Raw genomic sequence first — 13,702 nt, 5'->3', positions numbered from 1 at the left:
GCTGATTGCTTTATTTTAGCCCAGGGAAATCCATTTCAGACTTCCAGCCTCCAGAACAGAAAGAGAAGAAATGCATGTTGTTTTAAGCCACCAAGTTACTTGATAATTTGTTACAGATTTGACAATTTTTTGCTAATTTGTTATTTCAGCCACAGGGAGCTAATGCTATGGAAATACGTATGTACTCACATCTTTAGAGATAAGCAGTTGTTCACATCATTAGGGCAAACCTTAATTCCAGGGTCCTGTGGTCATCAACCCTCCTGTAGATATCGTTGGATAAAGCCTGTATTCTTTAGCATGAGATTTCAGACCTTGTCATAGCTGCTTACCTCCCTGGTTTTCACTTTTGTCCTATATAAGTTTCTTCGGGCACACCTAAGCTGTTTATCTTTCCCAAAATTTCCCATGGTTTACCAAAGTCCCTATTTCTGGAATTTCCTCCTAGGTACCGTGATTGCTCCTATAAACAGCTACTTATTCCTAATGTACCTTTCTCTATGAAGCCATCCTTGACTCAAACAAGGAGTTAATAACTCCCACCTTGTGCCACCACTCCATCTAGTACTTAACCTATTTTAACATTTCACAGTGTATTGCAATTATTTAGCCCAAGCTCAGGACATTTATTGTACCCAGTTTTTTTCTTCCTTTAAAGAAAGTATCTTTTCTCTTTTTTGTTTCCTGCATCAATGTTACTGCCTTGTGACCACACGTGGGTACGATAAGAAGGTCTGGACCTTCTGAACAGTCTGGCTTTTGCCTTTAGCTTTAGGTCTCCCGTACTGGAAGTCCATTGGGCAAGCCAGCTTTCTCAAGCAAAGCTCCTCCGAGCTTGTCTGGAACTGTCATGCAGTCCGTGGGAAGACATGGTCCAGCCATCTCAAATTGGTGAAGGAGAGCAGGCCGAGGAACTAGGCCACCAGTGTAGCTTTGAGCTCATACAATGGCGTCAGTTCAGTTTTTCCAGGAAAGACCTTCATTGGGGATTTGTAAGGAGCTTGCCAAACTGCGAATAAAGAAGTGCTTCATTTTTCCATTTGCCTGTTATCCTTCTCCTACTTCCTCATTTGATAGTGAGTGGGGTAGACTTAGGGATTTTAGACTCAATCTCCTCAGCCTCTAAAATGTATCATAAATTCATCGATAAATGTTAATTTACAAATCCTTCTTCGTAAACAAATGGGCATGTGAAGGGTTATAAGATCTCAACAGATTCAATCAAAGAACTCAGTACTTTAAGTTTGGCCTCAAACGATGAGATGAATGGTCACCAAAGAAGTATAAGATAAATTCCTCGACTATGAAAACTTGCTATTATCTAGAGGCACCTTAATCCCCTAATAAAAAATATCTGTTGGTTGATTGAGTACACCGTGGTTAGGAAAAATATATTTACACAGAATACAACAATTAGAGAAAGTATAAGAAGGTCTATAAGCAAATGCTCCACAATCTGCATACTAGGCGTAATGAACAAATTGGACATATTAATTTGATGATGACATCATTTCTTTAGTCCTTTTCAATTCAATGCCACCCCCTAAAATCAAAGAGTAAGTCTGCATTTCTTAATTTTCTACATATCCAACCTAACTAATTGTACTCATCTTACAAAATTTGAGCCTTTTCTATGTATTATTATTATTCTCTAATTTCTTCTACAGGAAATCTTTGAGGAAAGCGTGAATTATGGATTCAGTATGGATCCAGAAAGAGTACTCATTGTTCAGATTTTTCCTCTACCTGAAATGTCTTCCGTCATGCAGATTCTACCCACCATTCAAGACCTCCCACCATGAAGCCTGTCTGATCAATTTGGTCCTTATTAATTTCCCCCAATCACTACAACTATAGCACTTACAGAGGGTACAAAATGACATCCCACTTAATAGGGGTCATTGTGAAGTCATCATGCAATGTCCAAACTTAAAACTTTTAGGTTTTAGATTATAGATATGAGAGAAATAAAGATGGCATTTAAAGGGGAAAAAAACGATTTCTTCCTGAAAGTTGATACATATGCAACTCTGTCCTCATTTTTCAATGTGAAATGTGCTCAGTGTCACTCAGCTAGGAAACTGCACAGTTGGTGTTCAGACTGAAAGCCCCTGCTCTTTCTGCTTCTGCTTGTGAACTCTGAGGAGCTTGCTCAGACTCTCAGGAAGTTAAATGACTGGATTCATACCCAAACTTTCGGCCTCTAAGTCTAGTGTGTGTTCCACTGTTCCATAGCTATAAACTCCTATAGCATAAGGACAATATTCCTGTTTACAATTACATTCTCTTGGAGGTGGAGGAGCCATGACATGCCTTTCCCGCCCCCCCCTCCCCCCGAGGAAGATTAGCCCTCTGCTAACATGTATGCCAATCTTGCCCTACTTTATATGTGGGTTGCTGCCCCAGCATGGCTGATGAGTGGCAGAAGTCTGCACCCAGGATCCAAACCTGGGTCGCCAAAGCATAGCATGTCAAACTTAACCACCATGCCCCAGGGCCAGCCCCATGACATGCTTTTTTAGCATAGCATTATAACGTATCTTTCCTATGTACATATGCAATTTGAAATAAGTGTGTATCATATGTTTTACAGTGAAGCATTTTTCTTCTTTTCTCTTTGCTTCCCTATCCTTTCCCTATTTATTTCTATTGCCCATCCCCACTCACACCCTCAACCAGGCAATTCATTTTAACTACATGCTATATATTCTTCTATATTTTTCTTTCTGTTCATATCATCATATTCAAAACATTAATATGAGATCACTTTATAAAAACATCTCTGTTACCTACTTTTTTCACTTGGAAAGCTAATGTGTGTAGCTCATTCATTCTTTTTATTGACTGAATAATATTCCATATTCAGGATGCCCATAAATTGCACAGCTGGTATGCAATCTGGACAAATGCAGTAATCCATTAGAAGACTTCAATATCTTTCAGAAATAACATTCTCCCCACCATGTGTCTTGGTTTTGTTGTTGAAAACACCAAATGCCAACAGTTACTTTTTATCCTATGAGAGATATAGACCCAGCTTGATAAGCCAAAACATCATAACCCTTTCAATCATGTAGAGATTGCTCATTATTTCTTGTAAGCATTCAGTGAAAACTATACCAGGGATTTGAGATCTGCAAAGCTCCTTGAGCATTTTCATTTAAGTGAAAGGATTTGAATTATTTACCTTAGATGGAAGGCTTGAACAAGCTTTAAGGTCAATAGGCAATCTGAAAGTACAGACCATTTTACTTGGTATTTCATTCAGACCTCACACATCATAGATTTGTATGTTAGTTATGATTTACAGAAAATGAGAGGGTTGGTTGAGAGGCACTGGATCTCTTCCAGCGCCAACATACCATAATTCTAATACCAACCCCCCACTTTGAGGCATTGTAAATAATAAAATCTATAAAGTATATTACAATTTTATACATTCAAAAATAAGGGAAAAAATAATAGGTTGCTTTCAAAATTGTCCTTAAGAAATGTGGTTTCATTCCCTATTGGGCTGCAATTTGCCATATATCATCATCCAAGGGCCAGGCTGCTCAACCTGAAAATGATTATTTCTTTCTTTTCCTTAACGTATCAGAAGTGGATCTAAAAGAACCTCCAGTATGCAGCGGGGTTAATTATCCTGGCAGTCAGTTAAGCTGTGGAAGTTTTAGGTAATAAGAACAGAGCCCTAAAAAGGACCCCCTGCCTCTGTTCCCTGCTGTGAAGAAAGAACCATGTGCTCCCACCGCTGCAAACATTGTTCAAATTACCCTACGTTCCCTTGGAGTTTCTGTGCATCCTGCCTCCTGGAGAGCGGCACTGTTCCAGTGAGTTCATTTATTCTGTCACTTCAGCCCACTCGGCAATCATGACAACTACATCTTTCACTCAATCTAATGCAGGAGGCTTTTCTGCAAGACCTTATGTGACCCAAGTAAAGAAAGTAATTATTCAAAACAACATTGCTTCTTGTTCCTCAAGTGCCGCCAACTCCTCTGCAGAACCACCTAAATGCCCCCTGATTTGATCTTCCCACTCAGATCAATTTCTCAGATTTTCCTAAAGGAATGTGTAAATAAACAGCCACCTCTCACATCTTACAACTTGACTTTCAAGGGGCAGTGCCGTGTAGGAGATACAAGCACAAATTCTGCAGTCAGACGGCCTGGGCTAGAATCCCATTTCTACATCTAGCAAGATATGTGATCATGGGCAAATTATGGCTGTGTTCCTCAGTTTCTCAAATAGGAAATGAAGATAACAGTATCTGAATTATAACGTTGTGAGAAATAAATCACTTGACATATGGAAGATAATTAGCACAGTGCTTAGCACATAACAAGTGACGTCAAAGTATTAGCTGTTATTATTATCACCTGGGTGACCAACAGTTGACTGTACACCTACCAGGTGCCAGTGGCTGTTCTAGGTGGGTGGTGAAATGCACTGGCAAAAATCAAACTAATAAAAAATAGACACGAATGTCTTATATAGGGTCAGAATTTCCACTTATTGATTTGTTGGCAAGTTGTTTCTGAAACAGGCGAGGAAACAGTAAAAATAAAAATCAGTGATGAGAAAGCCAAATTCAAAGTTTACTTTCTCTGTTTTATATAACGTCCCAATTTACTTCCTCTACCTCCATCCCACCCCGTTCAAAACCTCTGACCTCAAATTTCATTGCCACCCATTGTGGAGCTGGTAGGATGTCAGAGAGAATTCAAATGTTCCACGCTGTTGACATGTTCTTTGGATTGGGGTTCCAGTCCAGGCCCCACACAGCTCTGTGCATGTAAAATCTGTGCCCCTGCAGGGCTAATGTCCTACAATTTAATTTAAATGGCTTTCTTGTACAAAGGTGCATTGATATATTTTTATTTTAATATAAATACTATTAGCATTTACATGAGCTTGAAAAATGTAATCCCTTCTTTAAATAGTGCATATAAGCAAAGATAATTTGGTATTCGCAGCTTTCTAAAAATTCAAGCAAAGATAATTTGATATTTTCGGCTTTCCATATATTCCTATAAATGAGAGAGAAATTTATATGGCATGATTTGAGTACTTCATATTCTTCATTCAGGACATTTTGTGGTCATTTCATTTGCTCTTACCTAATGTAAAACCATAGAAACCATGCTCCTTGATTTCTTTAAAGGCAAAAGCAAATGAGCTATTTTAACACGAGAAAAAAAATACAGGAATCTTCAGTAGGAAGAAAGAAATATTCTTTAATAAATGTCTGTTACTCACATGTAAAATGCATTTGGTTTTACCTATTATTTGTGCTATTTACATGTTCAGCATTGTTTACAGAACAATAAGATATATTTGTTATTATGTAAAGGTAATTTCTAGTTTCCATATTTAGTAAACTAGATATTGCAAATTTTTGAGATAAATGAACTAGGAATTCTATTTGTTACTAATTTAGGAATTCAGACGTTTTGTTATATCTGTCACCCTCATCTGCATACCTCATCATTCTGATAAAGAATGCCTCAGAGGTCTGAAACGTAGTTCTTTATTCTTCTATCTGCTAAATTATAAGACACATTTGTCATTGTGTGATTTTTTTTTCCCCAAATAGATTTGCACGCATAGCTTGCATAAGCTGAATAATTCTACATAGCCATTTTTTTCTACTTTTTGGGACAAGTAGAATAGGAAACTCTCTCTTGCTCACCAAATCTCTATTTTCTTGAGACCAGGAGTATAATGTTGTTTCTTAGTATCCCTCTATTTTCTTTATAAAACTCAGAAAAGGTAAGTGGATTAATACATAGTTTTTGACTTGGCCATGATGTGAATTTTAAACACAAAGAATTATGTATACCCAGACTTCTTACAAAATGAGTTTAAGGCACTTTACAAAGATGGATGGAAGATAAACTAGATAGTACAAATGCAAAGTACATACAAGAGTTGAGTCAAAGGAAATACAAGAGTACAGCCATTAAATGGAGGTAAAAATGTAGCAAAACATGAGTACTTCAGTCATTCAAGTCCTGTCCTGTTATGTTGCTGTGTAACCACACCACTCCAAAACGTAATGCCTTAAAACCTCAGTTCTTATTGTTTCTCACATTTCTGTTGGTTGATTGGGCTCAGTAGGATATCTCTTACTCAGGGTTTCTCATGAAGCTGCAGTCAGCTGTGTACTGGGGCTGCAGCCAAATGACAAAGCTGTCCGCTGCAATCTCAACAGGGGCTGCCGGAGAAGCACCTTTTCATGATCTCTTCATGTCATTTGGGTTTCACAGCATGGATTCTGGGGTCCTTGAGGGAGCATCTCAAAAGCAAGCATTCCAAGAGGCCCCGGGCGAGGCTGAAAGGCTTCTTACTACCTCCCCTCTGGAGTCATACACTTTCCTTCTGCCAAAGCCGTCAGTCACAAAGCCCACCCAGATTTAAGGGGTCGGAGAAATAGATCCCCCTTTTAATGGAGGAAGGACAAGGTCACATTGCATAAGAACATGTGGAAACAGGAAGTATTATTGAGGTCATTTTGGGAAAATACGGTCGGCCATAAGTTTTATGCTCTTCCTAATATCTATATATCACAATAATATCCTTACATTAGACAAAGCAATGAATTTCATAGGACTGTTTCCCAAAGTGTCCTTGAGTATAAGCCAATGAAATCACACCAAAGAACAATTCAGTAAAAGCAATAAAAGCCATAAAGTCTGCAAGTTATATGACCCAGGTAACTATTTTTTGCTATTATATCTTAATCCAGAGGTAGATTTAAAAATCCATGTCGTTATCAGTATTTCCCATACTATGCCCTAGTATTCTGAACACCAGTATTCTGATTGATGATAATAGAGATCTATTTCAAAAAATAAAATAATAAAGGCATTCCATAAGTACAAATTTTTGAGAAACCCTGCATAATTTACCCATACCCTGCTCAACCCCACCACCGACTCTGAGTCAGGATGTCGATTCTTTTAATACAGAAAATGATTTGAGAATTACTGCTATTTTAAAAAACACACAAACCAAAATGTTGATGTTAGTTTTAGTTTTGCCCTACCTTTTTAAACTCAGAATACTTTTGCCCGCCTTGAGTACACCAACTAGGATCTGAGCAATCTCACGGAACATAGATTGGAAGTACGGCTGTGAGACAATACAGAGTTTTCACATCCTCCCACTGTCACTGATCCGTAATTATTGACTATATGAGTGAAGTTCTTCAGAAATATTCAGGAGCATTCTATTTTGAAAGTAAACTCTAAGCCAAATACCTGTTAGATGTGAAATAATATCCTTTTTGCATTCAATCAATCCAGGAATGTAGTTGATATTCTTTTGTAAAAACAACAACCAAAGAAGACTCAGTAGCTTTATTAAGAGGCAAAGCAGGGAATACCCTACCCACGGAACCTGAACCAAATGATTGGGTGATTGAGAGCGCAGAGTTCTACTCCATGTATGTAGCTTTAAATGAAAGCAGTTTGCAGGGATGCCGCCCCTGAAGCTACACAAAATTGAAAAGGCATCTACCGCATCTTAAAACAGCATTCAATGATATCTTCTAGTCTACCCTTTTAATGGATGATTTGTATGCAATACTTCCAAGTGAGATGAGAGTATTACAGACTACTGAATCAAACATAATCACCCTATGGACCCAGCAGGGGCAGCTTGAGATAATAAGGGAAGAGTGAAAAATTCTATGTTCAAAAAGTGTTTTTCTCTGAAACCACCCAAGCAACACAGCCTGTGAATACTACACACATCCTCATGTGGCCTTGGCTATAGCCTGCTTCCTCCAGCACTCTGTCTCTGTCTAACGAGCTAAATCTCAAAGTGAGTGGTAACTGCCTTTGGGTAGCATTACAGGCACTAATAGGCTCAAAATGAAGAAAGACAGCTATTTTGATTTTAGTTAAATTTGTTTTCGAGAAGTGACATTCCAAAATTATTGGAAGCTAATCGAAACCAGTGAAGAGACCTTTATATAGTAACGCAATCACTGAAAAACAGACACACAAAAAATAATACCATTTTATGAGCAAGGAATGAGAGCTAACTTTAAAGAATTGCCCCCCTTGTTGGAAGAATACATCCTTGAGGGAAAGACCATGTGTGAAGTTCTTCTCTTTCCTACAATGTTAGAGATAAACAACATCCTATAAAGACTAACACGTAATGCTACAGAAAGACTTCAACAACTAAGATGCCTGAGTACAACAATTGTCCATTTTGAACATTTTTCGTATTAAAAAGTTTGTGTTACAAAATACTTAAATGTATTATAACTTAACAATCCACTTTCTGATAGAAAAGAAGAAATTTTAAGTTCTTTAAAAATGTGAAGGTGTGTATTTTTTCAGCACTGGTAAATATTGTCACTACCATGTGTATTTAAATTCTGTTTCACAATATTTAAAATTCATATTTTTTTCTTTTATTTTGTGATGTGTAGTGAAGAATTAACCTTACCCAAAGAGAGGTCTGAGCTTTGCCTTCAACTTCTGGAAGGCGATCTCCAGGTCCCTGAAATGTCCTGCCTGACAGGCATGTCCTTGTTGGCCTCGGGGCTTTGGCCACCACACAGTCTATCACTGTGATGTATGTTGGGAGATTTGGGCCATACCATATCAGGTCTGACCGCCAGAAGAATCAGAGACTAAAGGTATTAACTTAGTCTCTGGGAAGAGTTGGAGACTAACGGTCACCTGTATGGGAAATATATAATTAAGCCCCAATAAAAACTCTGGAAACCAAAGGCCCTGGTGAGCTTCCCTTGCTGGCAGTACTCTGTGTGTATTGCCTCACATCGTGACCAGGAGGAGCTAATGCTGCCCAGAACTCCGTGGGGAGAGGACAACAACAAGTTCCATATTTGGACCCCTCCTGGGTCCAAATATGCATCTCTTCTCTTGACTGATTTTAATTTGTATCCTTTCACTATAATAAAACTTTAATCCTAAATATGTTGTATTCCAAAGTTAGCTGTTCTAGGGAATTAGTGAACCTGTGAGTGGTCACAGGGACTCCTGAATTGGTAGCTGTATCATTCATGATTCTCAAGAGAAATGGATTTTATATATATATATATATATATGTTATACATGTATTCTATATATATGATTTTTTACAGAAATTGGCTCATGCAATCTTACAGTAGCTAAAGAGGTCAAGATTTGTGGGGCAGGCCAGCAGTTTGGAAACAGGCAGGAGTTGATGGGTAGTCTTGAGGCTGACTTTTATCTTCTCCAGGAAACCTCAGTGTTTACACTTAAGGCCTTCAATTGAATGGATTATGCTCATCCACATTATTGAGGGTAATTTCTTTTCCTTAAAGTAAAGTGATTGTAGATGTTAACCACATCTGCAAAATACTCTCAGAGCAACATCCATCCTAGCGTTTGAGTAAACATCTGAATACCAGAGCCTAGCCAAGTTGACACATAAAACTAGCAATCATAGCAACCAGCTGATTTGAAGTCAGGGTAGTCCGAGGGACCCCTTGAACTTAGGGCTGGTGTCTGAAACAAGGGTGGTCTTGTGGGGATTATGTCCTCTACCTACATAGTTAGCTAAACTCCAAAAATAGACCCACACAAATATAGTCAACTGATTTTTGACAAAAACAAAAAAGCCATTCAATGAAGAAAGAACAGTAGCTTCAACAAATGGTGCTGGGACAATGGGGTATGCAGATAAAATAAAATGAACTTATAAACAACTTTACACCTTACACACTGGGGCTGGCCCCAAAGCCTACTAGTTCAGTTCGATATTCTCCACTTCAGCAGCCCGGGTTTGGTTCCTGGGCATGGGCCTATACCGCTCATTGTTGGCCATGCTGTGGCAGTGACCCACATACAAAATGGAAGAAGATTGGCAACAGGGGTTAGACCAGGGAGAATCTCCCTCAAGCAAAAGGAAGATTGGCAACAGATGTTAGCTCCAGGCGAATCTTCCTCAGCAAAAAAAAAAAAGGCAGGCTGGGGAAATTAACTGAAAATAGATCATAGACTTAAATATAAAATGCTAAACTTACCACTTTTGAAAGAAAACATAGGAAAAAAATCCATATAACCTTGAACTTGGCAATGAGTTTTTAGATATGACAAGCACAATCCATGAAAGACAAAATTGATAAATTGGACTTTTTTTTAAATTAAAGACTTCTGCTCTGCAAAGACCTCGTTAAGAGAATGAAAAGACAAGTCATGCAATGGGAGAAAATATTTGCAAGTCACACATCTGATAAAGTATTTGTATCCAAAATATACAAAGAATTCTAAAACTCAACAATAAAAATGCAACAACACAATTGAAAAATGGGCCAAAGATCTGGACCCTTCACCAAAGAAGATACACGTATGGCAAGTAAGCATATGAAAAGATACTCAACATCATTTGGCTTTAGGGGAATGCAAATTAAAACAACAATGAGATAGCACTACATGCTGATTAGAATGGCCAACACCCAAAGAACTGTCAATATCCATCACTGGCAACAATGCAGAGCAATAGGAATTCTCATTCGTGGCTGGTAGGAATGCAACACCAGCACTCTGGAAGGCAGTTTGGCAGTTTGTTATAAGCTAAACATAGTCTTACTATAAGATCCAGTAATTGTGCTCTTAAATATTTACCTAGTTGATTTGAAAATTAATGTCTACACAAACCTGCACATGAATATTATAGAAGTTTTATTCATAATCGCGAATAAATGTAAACAACCAAGATATCCCTCAATAAGTGAATGGATAAACAAACTGTGCGATATCCATACAATGGAATGCTATTTGTGATTAAAAGAAGCCCTGCAAAGACACGAATGAACCTTAAATGCATATTGCTAAGTGAAATAAGCCAGTATGAAAGACTACATACTTTATAATTCCATGGACATGACATTCTGAAAAAGCCAAATCTTTAAACAAAGTAAAGAGATCAATGGTTGTCAAAGAGAAGTGGAGAGGTAAATCTGTGGATAGGGGAATTACAAGGGGTTTTTTTAGTGAGGTGAAACTATTCTGTATGATACTGTAATGGTGGATGCATGATGCCATGCATCTGTCAAAAACTATAGAAATTTACAGCACAAAGAGTAAACCTGAGTGTATATAAATTTCAAAAATCATTTAGAAAGGTGAGAGATTCCAGAACATAATGCAGAATGTTACAAGACAGTGTAACTCTATTACAGATGTAGGATACAACCTCACTGAAAGGAGGGGAGTGGGGGAAGGGTGCTGAGTGAAGTACCTTTGGAAACCGCTAGAGTCTGTAAGACTAAAGGAAAGAGAAGAAATCTACGTGAGCCCTGTATTCTAATTGATAAAGATGTTTCTTGTGGGGGTATGAGTTAACAATTCTGAAATCATTATACATGTGTACTGCAATTGAACCAGTAAGTAAAGGTAAGGTGGATGGTGATAACCAAGTTTCTCATTTTTGGAGTGAGAGGTTACAGTGAGAGGAGGCTAGAATGATATATGCGGTAATGCATTAGAGCTGAAGACCTCAGTATGAACTGATTAGTTTAATATAGATACAGATGATTACATAAAGAAATGTGTGTGTGTGTTGTGTGTGTGTGTTCATGTGCACATGTCTGTATACATGGGTGAGTAGACACACATCTATTTCATTGCTCTACCATCTAAAAGAGCCTAAAGTAATGATAGCCCGATAACAATAAGCACATCTAACGCTCAGATCTTGATTTCAAATAGCACTCTCCAATAAAAGGAACCAGGGCTCCTTGAAGAAATGACTGTTCTAGGACCACGGCAGGAAATATACAAGATGATCCTGGACTATCTTGTAGTGCCAGAGAGCAAGGAAGTGCTCAAAAATGTTTTTTTTAAAAAGAGATGAGAATATATCAAAGGAGACACCCTAGGCCAATGGAAAGAGCTCCCAATGACCAAAGCTGTAACAAAACTCATCTTTGCCAAAAGAGTAAGGGCAATACATTGGAGAAAAGTCAGTCTCTTAAAAAAATGGCACTGTAACAACTGTACATCCACATACAAAAATAAAAAGGAATCTACACGCAGACCTTACATCCTTCACAAAAATTAGTTTAAAATGGAGGATAGAACTAAATGTAAAACACTAAACTATAAAACTAGAAGATAACACAGGAGAAAATCTAGATGACCTTGGGTGTGGCAATGACTTTTTAGATACAACACCAAAAGTATGATCCATGACAAAAATACTTGATAAGCTGGACTTCATTAAAATTTAAAACTTCCGCTCTGTGAAAGACTCTGTCAAGAGAATGAAAAGACAAGCCACAGACTGAGAGGAAATATTTGCGAAAGACCCATCTGAAAAAGGACTGTTATTCAAAGTATACAAAGAACTCTTAAAACTCAACAATAGAATATGAACAGCCTGATTAAAAAATGGGCAAAAGACCTGAACAGACACCTCATCAAAAAGATATACGTACAGTAAATAAGCATATGCAAGGAAGCTTACCGTCATATGTCATTAGGAAAATGCAAATTAAAACAACAATAGGATACCACTATTAGAATGGCCAAAATCCAGAGCATCAACAACACCATATGCTGGTGTTGCCACGCAGCAACAGGAACTCTCATTCATTGCTAGTGAGAATGTAAAATAGGACAGCCACTTTGGAAGACAGTTTGGCAGTTTCCTACATGACTAAACATACTCTTACCATATGACCCAAGAATCACACTCCTTGGTATTTACCCAAAGGAGCTGAAAACTCAAGTCCACACAAATAGTTGCACACAGATATTTATAGTAGTTTTATTCATAATTACCAAAACTTGGAAGAAACCAAGATGTCCTTCAGTAGGTGAATAGATAAATTGTGGTACATACAGACAATGAAATATTATTTAGCACTAAAGAGAAATGAGCTATCAAGCCATGAAAATACATAGAAGAAATTTAAATGCATATTACTAAGCAAAAGAAGTCAATCTAAGACTAGGTACTGTTTGATTCCAACTACATGACGTTTTGGAAAAGGCAAAACTATGGAGGTAGTAAGAAGATCCATGGTTGCCAGGGGTTAGAGGGAGGAGGGCATGAAGAGGCAGAGCACAGAGGACTTTTAGAGTGGTGAAACTATTTCATACGATACCATAATGGTGTATACATCTTGTGACACATTTGTCAAAACTTATAGAATGCACAACACCACAAGTGAACCCTAATGTAAGACATGGACTTCAAGTAGTAAGTGTGTGTCAGTGTAGATTCATTGACTGTAACACATGTACCCCTCTGGTGTGTGATGTTGATAGAGAGGCTGTGCGTGTGTAGGGGCAGAGAGTGTGTGGGAACTCTCTGCATCTTCCACTCAATTTTGCTGTGAACCTGAAACTTTCCTAAAAAGTAAAGTTTATTAAATAAATAATTAAAGTGTTAGATTATAGCCCAAAGTATAAAATAAATACCCATGAGTCTATATTAATATAAATAAATGATTAAATAAATAAATGGAGAGTAGACAAATCTCCCAGGTAGTAGAATTCCAAATAATTCACGTAAATATCACCACTCAAGGAGGTGACCTTAAGTCCCCAATTATCAGTTGTGGACTGTGCCTAGTGACTTCCTTCCGAAGATTACAGCATGGAAAAGAAGGGAAAGAAAGTCACTTTGCAGTGGAAAAAGCTGACAAACACTACCTCAGTCAAGTGATCTAGGTCAACATCTGAGTGTT

Source organism: Equus quagga, chromosome 18 (assembly GCF_021613505.1).
Source record: "Equus quagga isolate Etosha38 chromosome 18, UCLA_HA_Equagga_1.0, whole genome shotgun sequence".
NCBI lineage: Eukaryota > Metazoa > Chordata > Mammalia > Perissodactyla > Equidae > Equus > Equus quagga.
This window is presented reverse-complemented; position numbering follows the sequence as displayed.